Consider the following 16,564-nt stretch of genomic DNA (forward strand, 5'->3'; position numbering starts at 1 on the left):
TTCTATGTAAAAAGTCCTGTGTCAAATCAGAACTGATTTAACTCTTTTCTTTCTTTTCACTGTTTAACTCTAAAATATTGAACTGCCTGTTTAATGTCAAGACTGTTTTAAATCCTGGATGTAACTACTGCAGATGTTGCATATCAAAGTGGGGTCATGCATTAAGAGTTGAAGTATGTCTTCGGCAAAGGTCTACAAGTTGACAAATTCAGTACTTGAGTAAAATGAAGTTTAGGATATTTCCTTACTTCCTATCATTCTTCAATATGTACCTTAAGAATGGATTCATGTTACTACATCTTTGCTAGTGTTCCAATCTTTTGTTACTCGAATGGGAAATCCACACTTTTAACCTTCAAATATCCTGTGAAAACTAAATATACTGGACTATGCTGACCTTTTCGGTATACTATATGTTGATTGGTTAGCCATTCCACCTCTCCCCCACAGGTTAATGAGGCTGTAAATAGGAAGAACTGAAATGGCAAGCCAATCAAAAAGGTCAAAGTAGTACAGCACACCACTACAGCTGACAAAATATATGAGGCATTAAAATTTGGATACTTCATTCTTAGTGACAAAGACTGTAATGAGAACAGAAAAGGGAGCCCCATGAATCCATTCACATCAAAAAGAATATAATGTGGATGGGAAATGATGCAAGCTTGGGCCAATTGTATTCTAGGATTAAAATTTAAGCCCTTATGATACTTTTCAGGTACCCTCCTATAGAAAAGTTAGGTTTTAGACTATGTTTCTAGCTCTGGTAGTACATGTTTTTTATGTTCTTGTCATGAACCCACAATTACATCAGTTCATATTACTGTAAATATTAAAGGGGGAGGGAACCTGCTCAGGTTTTATTAGAGAGAATGAATATGTGCTCCAAAACAATGCTAAAGGATACTCTGTCAAATAACATAACTGAACAGAATACCCCCAAGTGGTGCTGGTGTGGTATTTGCAAACACATTCATTCAATCTCACTGTTAAGTGACTAAAAAGATTAGTTATAAAGCACGCAGAAATACAGTGAGATTATTGTTCAATATAACTGTTTATCAATTCAAGGCTTGCTATAGCTGTACTCAAACCATTGTTAATTACAATTGCATCACCAAATTTTGTCACTGGATATGACCATAAAATTATGTTACTCCACAGAAAGCAAATGGGGTCATCAAAGCAAAGATTAAGTCTGATACTTTTATTTCTGTCCTGTAATAACCACACCATTCTCTGACTGTTCATTATTGAATCTTATATTGTAGGGATACTTGCTGGCAGTGTGGATATTACTGAAGTGTTGTAATCCTCCTTACTGCAACGCCTTGTCTGTGTTCAGTTCAGCTACCTGCTCCAGTTTAATAGTGCAGACAGTTAGTTTTTAACCTATATTCCCAAGTAATTTAAAATATATTCAGATGAACCATGGTGGTTCGTTCAGTGGTTCCCAACTTGTGGCCCAGGGGCCAAAAGTGGCCCGCAGGGTCTTTCAAAGTGGCCCACTGCTCCCCTCCCACTGGCTGCAGAAGGGAGCTGCTACCTAAGGAGTGCATTGAGCAGAGTGCATTGTCGCCGAGCTACAAGACTGGTGCAGGCTCCTTGATGCAGCCAAGGGGATGGGAGATCAGCGCTCCCCCTCTCCCCCCGGCTGTAGCTGGGAGCACAGCAAAGCGCTCTGCCTGGGTCCCTAGGTACTGGGGTTCCTGCTGGAGCCAGAGGGAGGGGAGGACTGATCTCCCACCCCCCCTGGCTGCAGAAGAGAGCCACTCCCTAGGGACCCAGGTGAAGTGCACAGGGCTACAGGATGCATGCGGTTTCCCTGCTGCAGCCAGAGGAACAGGAGATCAGTGAGGAGGCAGCCTCCTCTCTGAACTCCTTCTGTCTGACTGCGGTGCAGGGGACAGCTGCTGGAGGACACTTTGCTAACAAGGTCAGTAGAAGGAAGCAGGAGGGGGAAATTTAATTCTATAGGCCTTAAAAACAATAGTGAGAGAACACGCTGAGTGATCTCTTCAGTATAGCCATCTCCTATGTCTGTGTGCACTGCTGCGACTTTTTGGGGTGTGAAACTTTCCTATAAAAACAAAAACAAAAAACACTGTTCACCCAAGAATAACTTAGAGTAGCTTTCACCATTGCTGTGACTTATTTATATTAGATGCATTGCTCTGTGCTTACTGCATGGGTACAAAGCTGAATGTTGTTGCGATAAATGACATATCTGCTCTTTATCCTGAAGCAGCACGACAGTTCAAAACCTGCTAAAACATGTCTTCCACTGGAATTCCTCACTGAAAGGGATGAGTTATAGGGAAACGTGCCAAGAGGTGCCTTCTGCTTCACTTTATCACTGCCTATAATCCAACTGTCTGAAACTGTGCCAAGCTAATTAGCTAGTTCAGTGCTTGTTATATGAAGAGCCCAAATAAGCCAAGAGGTCACACTTAGTATCAGGGAAAAGCCTTTTCATCTGTCTATCTGTTCTTGGGGCCCCAACACAACTCCCGTGTGGGCCAAATCCTAATTAATGCCTCTACTTAAACTTGTACAACAAACCTTTTGGAATGTCCACCATTTAAAACCTGCCTTTTTAAAATAGTTTTGGTTAGAACACCAGTGAAGTATATGCAGAGAGTAGCTCTGCTTGACATGGGTTTTATTTGCTTTTGTTTTTATGAAGAGCATCTATGAGTTATATAGTTTAGAAAAGTCCTAGCTTGGTTTTGCTTGATATTTGAGGGCAGAGAAAAACCTATTAAAATAGAATCATAACATTACTATATTCTTATTTATTATCTGAGGCACAAATCCTAGTCAGGATGTGTTAAGTGCTGCAAAAATACTTAGGAAGATATTTAAAATCTTTTTAAAGCCCAGATGCAACAAGTGAGTGTAACAAACAATAGGAAGGAAAGAGGCACGTGGTAATCATGATAAGAGGAAGGAAGGAGGACAGTAATAGTAATATGATTATTCTATATACAGTTGGACAGGCTAATATTTTACATTTGACTGCAGCTTAACATTGTGGATAATTCTGGCTCACGTGCATGTTCTAATATTTAGATTTAATAGCTTTTGCTATTTCTATTGTTTAACTCTTTAATATTAAGTTAATATCAGGTCATTTGTGTGGGGGGAGGAGGAAGAGGAAGGATTATGGGGTTTGGACTCAATGGAAAAATGAGAGGTAAGAAAGGAGGGATGGAGTGGGTAAAAGAGCAGGAGGCATAGTGAGGAAGAGTAAGTTATATATCAGCAAAGGTCAATAAAGTTGAGAACTGCAGCTGGAGGAATCTAGGTGCTGAGGGAAATTCATGTTCTGACATTTGGAGAAATGTCCATTCTGCAGAGTGCAAAGGAGTCCCTCCTGCCATCTTCTCAGTGCTAGCAGCCATATGGGGAAGGCACTTGCTGATGGAGGTGACAATGCACTGGAAGCTGGTGTGCTTGAATGGACTCCCCATGCATTTAGTTGATGTAATGGTGGCAGAATGAGGAAGCCCTTCTTTTCCTGCCTCCCCTGTTGGGGCTTTTAGAGTGCTGGGGACTTTTGACCTGTACTCCATAGGCTTGGTGCTGGTGGCCACATTGGGGTAGAAACGGGGGGGGGGGGGGGTTACCAGTGGTGTGAGTATGCAGAGGGGGTGCTAGCCCATTGGAGGCCTTGAGCGGGAATATTTTGTGGGCTCCCCTCCACACAACACATACTAAAAAAGTGAATAGGGGGATCCCTTGAGCTGCTCAGGGTCCTAAGCAATTGTTTAGTCTGCTTATGCCTAGTGCCAGCCCTGCCAATATGAAGTGTAAGGATGTGAATGAGATAGTCTGGATGCTCTTGCCTCTCCTGTCACACGTGCTGCTGAGGATGGGGCATGAGGAAATAGGAACACATAGAATGCCAGGTAGAGTATTACATAGTAACATGGAGCAGTCTATTAAGGTATTGCATCTCTGCTTCTGTCTAAATCTAGCTCCTGTATTGCATCTTTTTTGCTTCTCAATCACAGCACAATGAGACTATTTCCTTCTCCTCCTGCATTGTATGCTGCCACCTGGCTTCCATTCATTTTATTTATAGATACATTAGCCTCTTCCCTTGGCTCTACATTGTTTCATGATATATAAGGTGTTAACAGAAGTATTGATGGAGAGTCAGGATACTGGGAACCAAGGACAAATAGAATTATATCCAAAATAATCCACAGAGGCATGCAAATTTTAGGGACTGAGTCATTTAAATGTCATAATTTCCTACCACCCTTATGGATCAAAAAAGTGGGAAAATATCAGAATGCTTCTAAGCCCTGTGTGTGTTAAAATAGACAAAAGGAAGGAAACAAACATTTAAATCTCTCTCTGGTGACCTTGCAATGCACCTGCTATGCTGTTCCTCAGTTAACATGCCATTAAAATCCATGGATATAAGAACATATCTGTCCATTTCAGCTGGAGTTATCAGAGGTTTTAAGCAGCACTCAGTAGTTATCTTGCCTTTTTGTGCTTACATAGTCAAATTCCCATCATGGATGAGATTTCTCTAGCATCTGCAATAAACAAAACAACAGAGTAAAAAGCACAATATGGAGTTATGGATTTTCTTTTTGGTAGTTTATGTCATAATCTTTTTAACTAAGTTATTTTTTTAATTTTTGCTGAAGAAAAAAACAATTAGAAATGCAAAGGCCATCTCTTTAATTTCCTCCATTTGCTTTGATTTCAGTTCTCTTCATTTCTGTCAAGACTCTTTAGGATGTACCAAAGTTCGGTTAACTCCAGATCAATGTAGGATGTATTGAAAAAAAGAGACCTCAATTGATGAAAAATACTGTGCTTTTGACGTATGATGTATTATCAGTAGGCCCATAGGAGCAATTAAATTCCTTCATGGCCATTGCCATCGAAGTGTTTTAGAATACATATGAAAAACAGGGTGCATTTGTAGTTTTTGACAGCTTGGTTTGTTATCTATACGCATTTATAGCATATATACTGAAATGTGTCACTGAAATATATCAGTACATCATTACGTATTGCTATTAGCAATCTCTTGCAATGGCAACTTAAAAAGTCCTTTTAACTTTACCACTGTCAGGCCACCATAAAATGTTATGTATAATAAAACTTAATGATGGAGCAAAGCTTGCTCAGAGACCAGATGGGTTTGTAATTAAAACTGTTCAAAATATTTACAATGAAATGCAAAACAATTTTTAAAAATGAAAATACTCTTCTGGTTAAGAACTCTAAAATGCGCCAAATTTTATAGATAGCTTTGGTAAGATAAGCACACTTTTAACAAAAATGGGCTCATTTCTGTGCAAAAATGGGTGAGTAGTGAATTGATGCAAAAATCATGTGTTTCAGTTTTGTGGGTGAGCTAAATAATGGGCAATGAAATGGCAAAAACATTATTGCAAAATTCTGTTTGATTTCTGGTTTTGTTTGTTGTTTTTTGCTATTGAGAATTTTCAAAGCTTTTAAAACTGGCCTGCATTACTTGCTTGAACACATGTATATGCAAGTTGGCCTGTGTTCATTCTATCTACTTTTCTTGGGTGACCAATGTGAAAGTAAATACCAACACTGGATACTTCTAATACAATTCATTGACTGCCACTTATTCTCTGATACAAATATTTTTGAGTATTGAATAGGTTTAGAAATAACTGGTTCATGCAGGTGTTGAGAAACCAAAAAATAAGCCACAGTTCATTATAGGTGTCATTATAGGGAGGCAGTGATGCTCTAAGGATAAGTACTGGACCAGGAACCTAGACAACTGAATTCTACTCCCAGATCTGCCACCAGTTTGCTGGCTGACAATGGGTAAGTTCCATAACTTGAACCTCAATGTCCCCATTTGTAAAATGGGGATAACTCCTCTTTCAGAAGTGTCTTACCTCCTTTCATTTATAGCTGAAAGGCATTACATAGAAGCCAAGTATAGCAACATTAGTATAATAAAAGCCTTACCCAAAACCCACTGAAGTCCTTAAGCAGGCTCTGGATTTTGTATAGGCATGTGCTATTTTATGAGCTCTAATTGTGACTTTAAAATAGCTGTCTTTGTCATGAACCTTGGAAAAGCTCAGAACAAAAGATTTAAAACTTTCCTAAGAAAGCCCTAACAATCGGTTTTTTTACTACAAAGTACAAGGCACTTCTGCTGGATTGAGATTGCTTCAGATAAGTGGCTTTGGAAGTCTCATTATTTAGGGCATTTGAATACCTCATTCCTATTTAAAATGAATGAGAATTGGATGTACAGATCTCCTAGGTGGCTTTGAAAATCTCATCTAAAGTCTTTTACTTCCTCTTGGAAAAGTGAGACTTCTGTCTAGAATATGGATTTTTGCCACTCACCTCTGCTTTGAGGCTTTCTCCAGAAGCCTCTAATACAGCAGAAGATAATGTAATCAGTACCAGAGTGTGCATTCTGCTGATCATGGAGACAAGGAAATGAATCATCTTTTTTCTGAGCGGCAAATTTGGAGACTTCACTGGGCAAACTCAAAAGATTAAAGTATAAATATAGAGCTAGATTTAAGAGGGCTAGTAAAACACTGAGGTGGGGTGGGGCAGGGTGAGGGAACTGGTTACAGTGGAAATGGAGCTGTTGCAATATGAAGTAAATGGGAAGACCCAAGTATGTGGGACTGTCTTGCTGAAACCTACTCTGTGTTGAAACATTAAATTGTGGAGAAGGAAGGTAGTTTTCACCTAGAAACATGTTAATCGAAAGGAGGCTCAAAGAAATGATGAGTTTGTTGTAACTAAAAACTGCTGACAATGGGTTTTCTTGGCTTCTTGTGAGATTACAGAAGTATCAAAACAGACCAGAACCATTTTAAAAATGAAAGAAGCGGTCCATATATGAAACATATCTATCTTGCACTGGACAGTTTGGGATTGCCGTCCTCTTTTTGGCTGTATCTTTTCTGGATGCAGTTATCAATTCAGTCAGCACTAGTGCTGGTCAAAAACTTTCAAACAACATTTTTCTGTTGGAAAACACGTTTTGACAAAACCATAATGTTCCACGGGAATCTGATTTTGAAAGTTTTGGTTTTTGGGGAAAAAAGCATTTCAATAAATCAAAATGGAACATTTAAATATTTTCAGAACAGAATGGTTTATTTCAAAATTATGTTTTGTTTTAAATTTGTTTTCTATTCTCCAAAATTTAAAGTCAAAATCAAAACACAGTTTTGACCAGAATTATTATTTTCATGTTTCATTTCATGGAAAATTTCAAAAATCTTTGTGTTCACTCCAATTCAGAATTAAAAATTTCAAAATTGCAGAACTTCTCACAAAATGAGAATTCTGGTTCTGATTTAGTCAGCATGGCAGGGGTCACCTTCAGCAGCATGATATCCAGCCTTACTCTTGTGGTCAGCAAAACAAGTACTAGGTATTAAGACCCAGAAATCCATCATCACACCTCTTTTCCTGATACTATAAAATTTTCTGACCAAACCAGAAAGGAAAGAGAACTACTAACATTATAGTTTTCATGGCTGTGTTCTGAATGAGAAGTATGAACCCACGGTTCCTTCTATTTTTTCCCTCCCTAAACAAATCTGGGTGAGAGAAATGAAAATCAATTTCCATGAACAGTTGCCCAAATGAAACATTGCTCTCAGGAAAATTCTCAAAGCTAATAGAAGAGGTGCAAGAACAGTCAAAATGGAACTCTATTCAAGAATTACTTAAATGTTTGCAAATTTGTCAGTATTCATCCAATTCCTTATAGAGAACTTTCATGGAAAATATCGGCCCAAAGGGAATTTTTAATAAGTCCCAAGGGGTGGTTTTCTAGTTGAGTCTAAGATGTATTCTTGGCTATGCTGTATATAATTGTGCCCCTGTGATTAGCATCTTATGAGTATTAGGAAAGCAAGGATTGTTCGGGAACAAGCCCAGACAATGATATAAAGTAGTATTTTACATAACCAAATATCTACAGGTTTCAGAGAAAATGTAATGTTTTTAATTACAAACACAGACTAAAATATATGTTTTTTTAAAAATGCAATAATAGAAGCTTCGTAGTGGACTGACTCTGTAAAGGAGTCAAAAGCAAACTAATTTGATTATTAGCATGTGCAAGAGGTGATCCTGCTCCACTCATTCAGAAAATAGGAATTAAGCTGATTTGACAGCCCTCCAATTTTGCTTTCAATGCTATTGATTCCTCTCATCAAGGCTGTGCTTTTCTGTGCTCGATCTTGCAAAAAGGACTGATGGGTACACTCACTCTAATCACATTTCATTATACTTTCTCTGTATGTAATAATAATCTTGACTATCCCGATCAATTTTGGCCCAGTTTCCTCTCACAGGATGCAACTCAATGATTGCTGTCTATTTTTTTTTTTAAGGTACATTATTTGATCCATTTTTTCCAAAGAAAAAATCTGTCAAATGTAGTAAGCTTTGCTGCCTTCCCATATTTTTGTTTAGCTTCTTTTACTAAAATGCTATGCTTGATCTTCATAGTCTGTGGTTATTACATGGTGTATAATGAGGGAGTTTTTTGCAATGGCACTCAAAGCACTTAATGTGTTTGAGAAGCCTTCTTGAGTGAACAGTTAAATACAAATATCTCCATATTGTGTACTGTTCAACATAACAGGCAAATGAAAAGAGCTGATTGCATAATTTTGTTGGGCAATATTGCCGTGTATCTGAATATTTTCTGTAATGATCTTATAAAAGGATCATTACTTAACAGAGAACTTTGTAGATGAGATTAATACCTCCTTTTGTATTTGTTCATAGAAATTAGAAATGAAAAAAGTCAACCGGCCCATTCTCTGCTGGTGCTGTTTTTATGCCTGTTCATCTATTTCAAAGCCCAGGGGTGTGGCAATATTGAACCTGCCTATATAGTAGATTTTATTGTACACTCCTTACCTGAGTCTCAACCCATTGAAGTCAATAGTGTATCTCTCACAGACTTTATCTGTGCAGGATAACGGCTGCAATCCTTGGAGGGGGAAGGGAGACAAGATCAAACCAAGAAGCTGTTAACTCTGTGGTCAGATTTCTCATGTTGATGTATGTACATAATAATGTCTCTGTGGAGCTGATAGAGTTGGTCCAGGATTAAAGAGCTGAGACTTACAACTAAGATTCGTTTAGCATACAATGAAATAACTCTCAAATGACATGCATGTGTTAAGTAACTTAAATCCATTAATACAGTTGTTAAGTGAAGTCTAATTAAACATATTGATGGTGTAAACATGAGAACAGGAGTCGACTCATCTAGGGCATTTGTGCATTGGGAGAAAACTTATTTTACTGGGCAGACAAACGTTACCATGTCTAAGTGCAAGAGAACTATACTCCTATTTATCTTCAAAATGAAATACTTATAGTTTGACCAGAAAAAAATAACAGTTGAATAATTCCTTACCTCCCAGAAAATATACTTTGTCTGTACCAAAATATTAAAGCCAAGATTTTGAGGTTCTGGCAGCTTATGCTGTCTTCAGGGACATGAAAACTGGACGTATTATTTACTGAATTTCCCCAGACATAGACAGCACAATAGAAAGGAGAGAGGGAGGAGGTCAGAATCATTCCTTCATAGGATTTATAGTTTTGCTCTTAACCATTTGTATGTTAATAAACAGTAAAATAAGGTATTCTAAATACTCATGACAAAGTCCTAAAAGTCCCCTAAATGTTTTTCATAAGCAAGTTAATATAAATTCACTTCTTTAGGGGCCAATCTAGGTTCAGTTTCAGCCTCCTTAATTCCATTACACCTGGCTTTCTTCTAATTGTGCTGAGAAAGGAATTTGGTTCATTGTCTTTAATGGTACTTGTGGGGCTGAATCACTGTCTACAAATACAAAGATAAGTTTTAAAAGCCTGTCTGTAGTTTTTATTTGTAGGTTTTCTTCTGAAAGGCAATTAGAGACTTAGCTAGATGTGATATCAGGTTAAAAGGCCTTGCAAAAAAAACCATTGACTGCATAGTGCAACTTGCAATAGGTTCCCTAGGTGCCTAGTACAAATTATAATCAAGAAGACATGTCTGCTACATGTGACCAAAGTAATAAATACTACTTATTGATCCAGGGCAAAAATGTCTTAGGCCCAGACTTTTAAAGATATTTCGGTGTTGCTGCACTCAGCATTGCAATACCTACCTGATTTAAGAGTCTAAATTTCATTTACAAAAGTGATTTAGGCACTAAGGAGCCAAATTCCATTGGACTGTAGGCATTTAGCCGCCCTGAGTCCCACTGAATGTCAATGGGACTTAAGCTCCTAAATGCCTAAAGTAACTTTTGAAAATCATGCTTTTTGTTCTTATAAATAGAGCTGGCTTTAAAAAAAAGTGGAAAATGTCCTTTTTGTTCTTCAAATAACATTAATTTTAAAAAATCAGCCTGGATTTTTTTTTTTGAAAAATCAAAATCTGGAAAAATTTAACTATTTCTACTTATTAGTGTCTTTTCTTTCTTTCAGCTCAGTGAGGAACCAGTAAGCAGTTCTAGTATTGCTAATGACATCTCAAGGGGTTGTGGAGTGTCAACAGCCTGGAAAAGCAAGCTTGTTTTTGATAGAGGGTTTGAAAATATTCACTAAGCTGTAATGAAAGCTATAAACTATAATGAAACTAGCTTGGCAAACCAATCCAGTGATGAGCCACCTTCTCTGGATTTAAATGTATTTCAGTGCTGCTATTCATTTATCTACTGAATGTGGGGCACCCTTCATAGTCTGACAGATATCCTGTCCTTGCCAGGTAGCTGTTGCTTTTAGGCATTAGCTGCCAAAACAATTAATAGATTAATGAGAAAACATTCATAAATTAAAGTAAAGCCTTTCCATTTGCACTGAAAATGCAACATCTCTGAGATGTTTAAATGCTGTAAATGTCTTTATTTGTTCAAACACTTGCACAATTATTGATACAGACAGATGCATAATACACAGACTACAAGCATCTAAGTTAGCTTTAAGGGAAATGAATACAAGAAACTCAAAAAGTATTCCCAAGGAGTAAATTAGTGTGACACTTTATTATGACTTCAGCAAAAGATTACCAAATGTGTCTTTAATATTACATTTGGAAAACCGTAAAATAGATAGAGATAATGGATAGTGTAAGCAGAGGGAAATGGAAACCATAGACCTGTTTTGCTCGTAAGGATTCCCAAGTTAAGAAAACACTTGTCACCATGAATAAATCATTAAATATATTGTTTTTTCAACATATTAATTACAGTTGGCATTCGTGAGTCTAATGCTGGAGGCAGCCATCTTGCTAAAGAACACTGTCTCTTTTGACACTCTCAGTGGGGAAGCTCAGCAGAATTTACTGTAGGCCAGTTTCCAACCTGCTCCAAAATGCTTTGCGGGGTGCAGGAGAGGGACCCTTTATGGTTATATATTTAAAAAGTTAAACATTTATGTCCAGATTCACTTTAACTGGCCCAGGGGGATTGTAAATTATGCGTCCCTGTTCAGTCTGGTCCTCTATGCATCAGCGGGATTTACTCCAGGACAGGGAAGGTGGATCTCTGCTGCTGGTCTCTCATGGCTGGCTTAGTTTACAACTAGAGATTCTGTCAGCAGAGGTAGGTGAGGGGACTTGCTGGATAAGTATGCTCCCCCAGTCTTTGTGTCCATGTCTCTTGCCAGGTCAACACTGCTCACTACTTTGGATGCTTTGGGTACCTATGACTCACCTGTAGGAAGAGGTTCTTGCCACTGCAATCTCATCTTCTGCTGAACTTTTGCATGAAGGGGCATTATTGTGAATGGATGTGTGCTAGCAGAAGCCAATGTAAAACTTGACTATATTTACTCCTTTGTTACTGTCAAGCCGTTCTTTGTGCAGATGGGAACTTCATTTACAGTCCCTTCCACAGAGCTGTCAAATGACATCTCTCATCACTAAGATGACTCCCTCTAACTCTAGGCTCAGATATGCCACTTGTAATTAAAAATCCTTTTTGGTGATAACTGAACTGAAAATCATGGTGATAACTGAACATCTTCTTACTTAATGACTTGTTAGATGGCTTGAGAAGTGGATGTGGTTCTCTTTAAACTTAAGAGCCCCTCAAAATCAAGAGGAAAAAGATAACTGTACTTTTCAGGAATTTGTTGTTGTGTTGAGCATGATCTTTAAACAAAATGTATATGAGAATAGGTTCATACAGAATAGAGTGAATTATATCAGTATACTGTTTTTTAAAATATTAAAACATCAACCTTGTACATATATTTTAAAACTAGAAAGATTTGTCTTATTCTTTGGTTATAATAATCTCTTTCCTTGTGATAACACTAGTGAATCATCATCCAATAGGGATATTCCACTTAAAACATTGATCTTTAACTACCTCCCATTTTACACAATAAACAAACTGCATTTAGTTTTCTGCTACTCTCCTTTATTTAAAGTAGCAAATTAGGGTTGATTGGATATATTTGTAACTTCTTAGAAAAACTACAGGAAAAGATCCACACCTTCTTGGCATTGTGCTGTCCGTTATTAAGGTTTTATTGACTTAATTTCTTTATTTACATTTGCTAACTTTCAAAACATTCATATAATATATTTAAAACAAGAAAGTAATAACCATAAACAGAATTTCCATAACATATTGGAAGCATATGAGACTTATACATGGCTTATTACACTGTGGGGAACAATGGGACAAAAGGATCATGGTAGAAAATGCTGATAGGCTCCTTAAGGATTATTAAAGTTAAATTAAACATTTGTTATTAATTATCTAGAACCAACATCAGGAGAAAACCAAATATTGCTTTACTCTAAGCAGTTGTACACAGTATATATTTTGCCATTAGAACTCTTGTCATTCTGAACAACTTAAAAAATAGCACATCTGAACTGTCCTTTTTAGCCTTGACACTTAAAAGAAAAGAATAACCTAATATTCTACTGAACATTGTATTTGAAAACCAATTTTAATTTTACCATCAGTGTTTCTTCTTTGTCTCCATCAAAGCCTGGTGGACTCCTCATAATTAACCGATTTTTCCCCTCCTTCATGCCCATCAACCTCAAAGCCACACATCACAGCCACCACCTTACTAGATAATGAGACCAACATGAGTCTTGTCTCTTTTGCATGTCAACACCATTCTTCAAAAATTCTCCTCCTTTAGAGGATGCATTCCTTGCAGACCTAAGAACAAAAGCCTAAGAGCAAAAAAAAAAAAAAAAAAATCAAACTAGTGTATTAGACCTACATCAGCTGGCCCCAACATTTCAACTGTTCTTTTTTGTGTATTCTTTGGTCATGAGGCTATATATTAGCAGAATTTCATTTGAGTGTTCCATTATGTCACCACTTCCTTTATGGTTAAGTTTAATTAGTACCACAAAGTAATTGCTGTCAGATGCTGCCAACTTTTGTTTCCCACAGAAGTACTCTTTGTAAACTTTTCTAAATTATACTATGTGGTGAGCATGGGATTAAGTGGACCCTCGTGAATCCTTCTGCTAACTGATAGAAACAAGTTAAATTCTAGTTAGCCAGCAAATTGTCACTTGTTGGTCTCACACTATTATCATATGGTCTTTTCAAGTGGGGGGGGGAGTTGTTAAAAATAGAATCATACATGTAAGAAATGGGTCATCAAATTTATTCCTTTGCCAATGCAAGGTTGTTACCTACTTGCAGCATCCAATGCACTATTTAGTAACATATCTATTTCTCGGCATATCAACCTGTAGCTTAAATCAGTTTTCTTTAGAATGTTTATCTGAGGTATGAGTCATCTGTGTGTAGTGTGCAAGGTATAGAGTTAAGCGCTACTGCGTTAGCGATATCTGACCATCAGTTTAGGAAGGGCTGATTGTCTTTAAAGGCTCCGAGTTCCACAGCTCATTCTGACATGGACCTAGAAATGTTTATTTTAAAATAGACTGTCAAAACTTTAAGGGAGGTTTTCAAATCATGTCAACAAATGAGAAGAGGGGGAAAACATACAAAAAAAAAAAAAAAAAAAAAAGACAGGCTAAGTTGTGCAACCTAAATCCATTGCACTGGAACACCATTAAAGAGAGCTAGAGGTGGAAGGTGGGCTACATGCTGACAGGTAATAAAGGAATAGCACATTTTATGAATGAAGAGATTAATAATATAATAGCTGATTATTATGAAAGGTTATCAGCTGTATCTAAGGGGATACTTGCCCCAGATATCAAACAGTACAGACATGGACAACTCTATTTTCCCCATGATTTAAAATATTGAAAGTAACCTTTGGAAAAACAAATCTCTAAATATAAAATAGAGTTTGGAAAATGCAGCTATTAACTAAAAGTGTGCATATTGATTTTTGGAAAGAGATTGTTTTACCTTCACCCCTGCTAAAGTTATTCATGAGTTTGGCAGTGGACCTGATCAGAAGTTCAGCAGGGAATCCCAAGTTAAGCAGTGGAAATCACCTTTGGCATTTCAGGTTTATTTACTGATTATTTTCCCTAGTGTAATTAAAATAAAACATGAAGTAGTGAAGTCTTTGGACACATTCCCTTCATGCATATTAACACTCTCTGTAAATATATGTGTCTCCAAAGTGAACAACACTGATAGAGGACACACTCAAACAATATATCCCCCAAAGAAAATAATATAAATAAGGCAGCTCTTCTGCCTCCATAGCTCCCTGTCTTGTCTTAATAGGGGCACACTCAGCCCAGCTCAGGAACTGATGCAGAAATGGAAGGGAAGGACCTTTCACCTAACATATTCAGCGACTGCCAAATCTGCTGGTTCATCACTAGATCAGGCAAAGACAGCCTTGAGGATGCCCTAACTTACATCACGATCAAGTGTTCCCTATAAAGTTTGAATTGCCAGAGAGCAGATGCTCCTCAGCTGACCACCATAATAGCCCTCTATTTTCACTCCAAACTTGCTCTGCCCTGGAATGTTCCCTGTGCAGGGGTGTGAGTTCACCTCTTTAGGAAATAATCACTGGCTTGGTGCCTTTTGCACAAATGTCCTGTGTCAGTGTTGTTCACTTTGGAGAGACACTTTCCTAATAGGCACAAAGGGAAAGTAGTGTAAAGATTAATCAGGTTCCTAGTCCACAAACTTTATCTGTGGGATTTTCCCTCTAAAAGGAGCCCGGCTCTTCCTTTAAGGTTTGAATCAGTATAGGCTCAGTTGGGCCAGATTATTTCAAGGAGCTGAGATGTAACTCCCAAATCATTCTCAGTAGGCGTCCTACTACGAGCACTGCTGATTAGATTACATCATAGCTGTGAGGGACCACATTCCCCAATGATCAGTACAAACCATTATACTGAGAATATCCTGTAATACCATCTTGAGATATGTTTTTCTAGTAAAATATGACTCTGAGAAAATGACCATTTATTCTGCAATTGGGTTTTATTCTGATTTAACAATTTCTTACCTTTTTTCATGAATATTGGTTAAAAACTGGAAAAAAACAAAATTAGTGTTATCAGTAAGGAATGTTTGACTCATTATTATGCACGAAAAAAGAGATGGCAGCCTAACTTAAAATCTTCAGCTTTGCTTCTTATCCTAGTCAATGGCATGTAAGCTCCTTTATTCAGAATTCATGTAACAAAATATCACATGCCTGTTCAGTAGAAGACAAGGAAATCCTGTGAGGGATAAAATAGGGGTCAGTTTAGATGATATCAGGGTCACATCACTAGTTGGTTTCTTATAATGAGGCATTAGAGCCACTTTAGTTTATCCCTGTTTAAAAAACATCTGGACATGATTGATGATAAAACCTTAAACATGTAGTTTTTCAGGAAGAATACACTAAACGGTTAAACAAAAATGCCCTGCCCTTTGAGGTTACCGTTATTGACAGTTCACTTTTAATTTGGCCTCCAGCTGAAGAAAATCTTTTGGAAGTAAAATCAGTTCATACATCAGTAGGTTTATTGATACCATATAATTCTCCATTGGTAACAGGTTTCTATTGAGTTGAAGTGTAAAGGTGACTTTCACACTACTTAGTGGCTCTGAGTAACAGCCATCATTTTAATTAGAAATGGGTCCTAACCAGAACCATATCTTCCCACCCCCACAAACTGATGCAGATCATTTCAAAATCTGGATCTGAATTTTATGGCTCAGATCCATCTCTAACTTTTTACATTGCTTGTAAATATTAGCACAAACAGATCACATATGTACAATCAAGATGAAAACTGATGGTGGTAAGGATGAAAGGCCTATCAAAATTGCCTGCATATAATTGTGTACACAAATATGCTTGCAATTGCACGTACCAGTATTTATTTCCACATACAAACTGATTGATTGCACATCACTGGCCATGTGTGCACACAATCACAGTCACTGTACTCACTGTTTTGAAAATCAGGCCCTGTGTTTCTGATTTTAAAGAAGCAAAGAATCTGAAAGCATCTTAAAATAGATACAAAGTATGAAAGAATCTGTCATATACCATTGATCATATTTGAAGGAGAAGGGGTCATTAACAGAACAATTGTAAATCTATCTTTTTCCACAGTTAAGTATGTTACTAACAT

This window comes from Emydura macquarii, unplaced genomic scaffold, assembly GCF_026122565.2.
Source record: "Emydura macquarii macquarii isolate MOO-44397 ecotype Brisbane River unplaced genomic scaffold, CSIRO-AGI_Emac_v2 contig_75, whole genome shotgun sequence".
NCBI lineage: Eukaryota > Metazoa > Chordata > Testudines > Chelidae > Emydura > Emydura macquarii.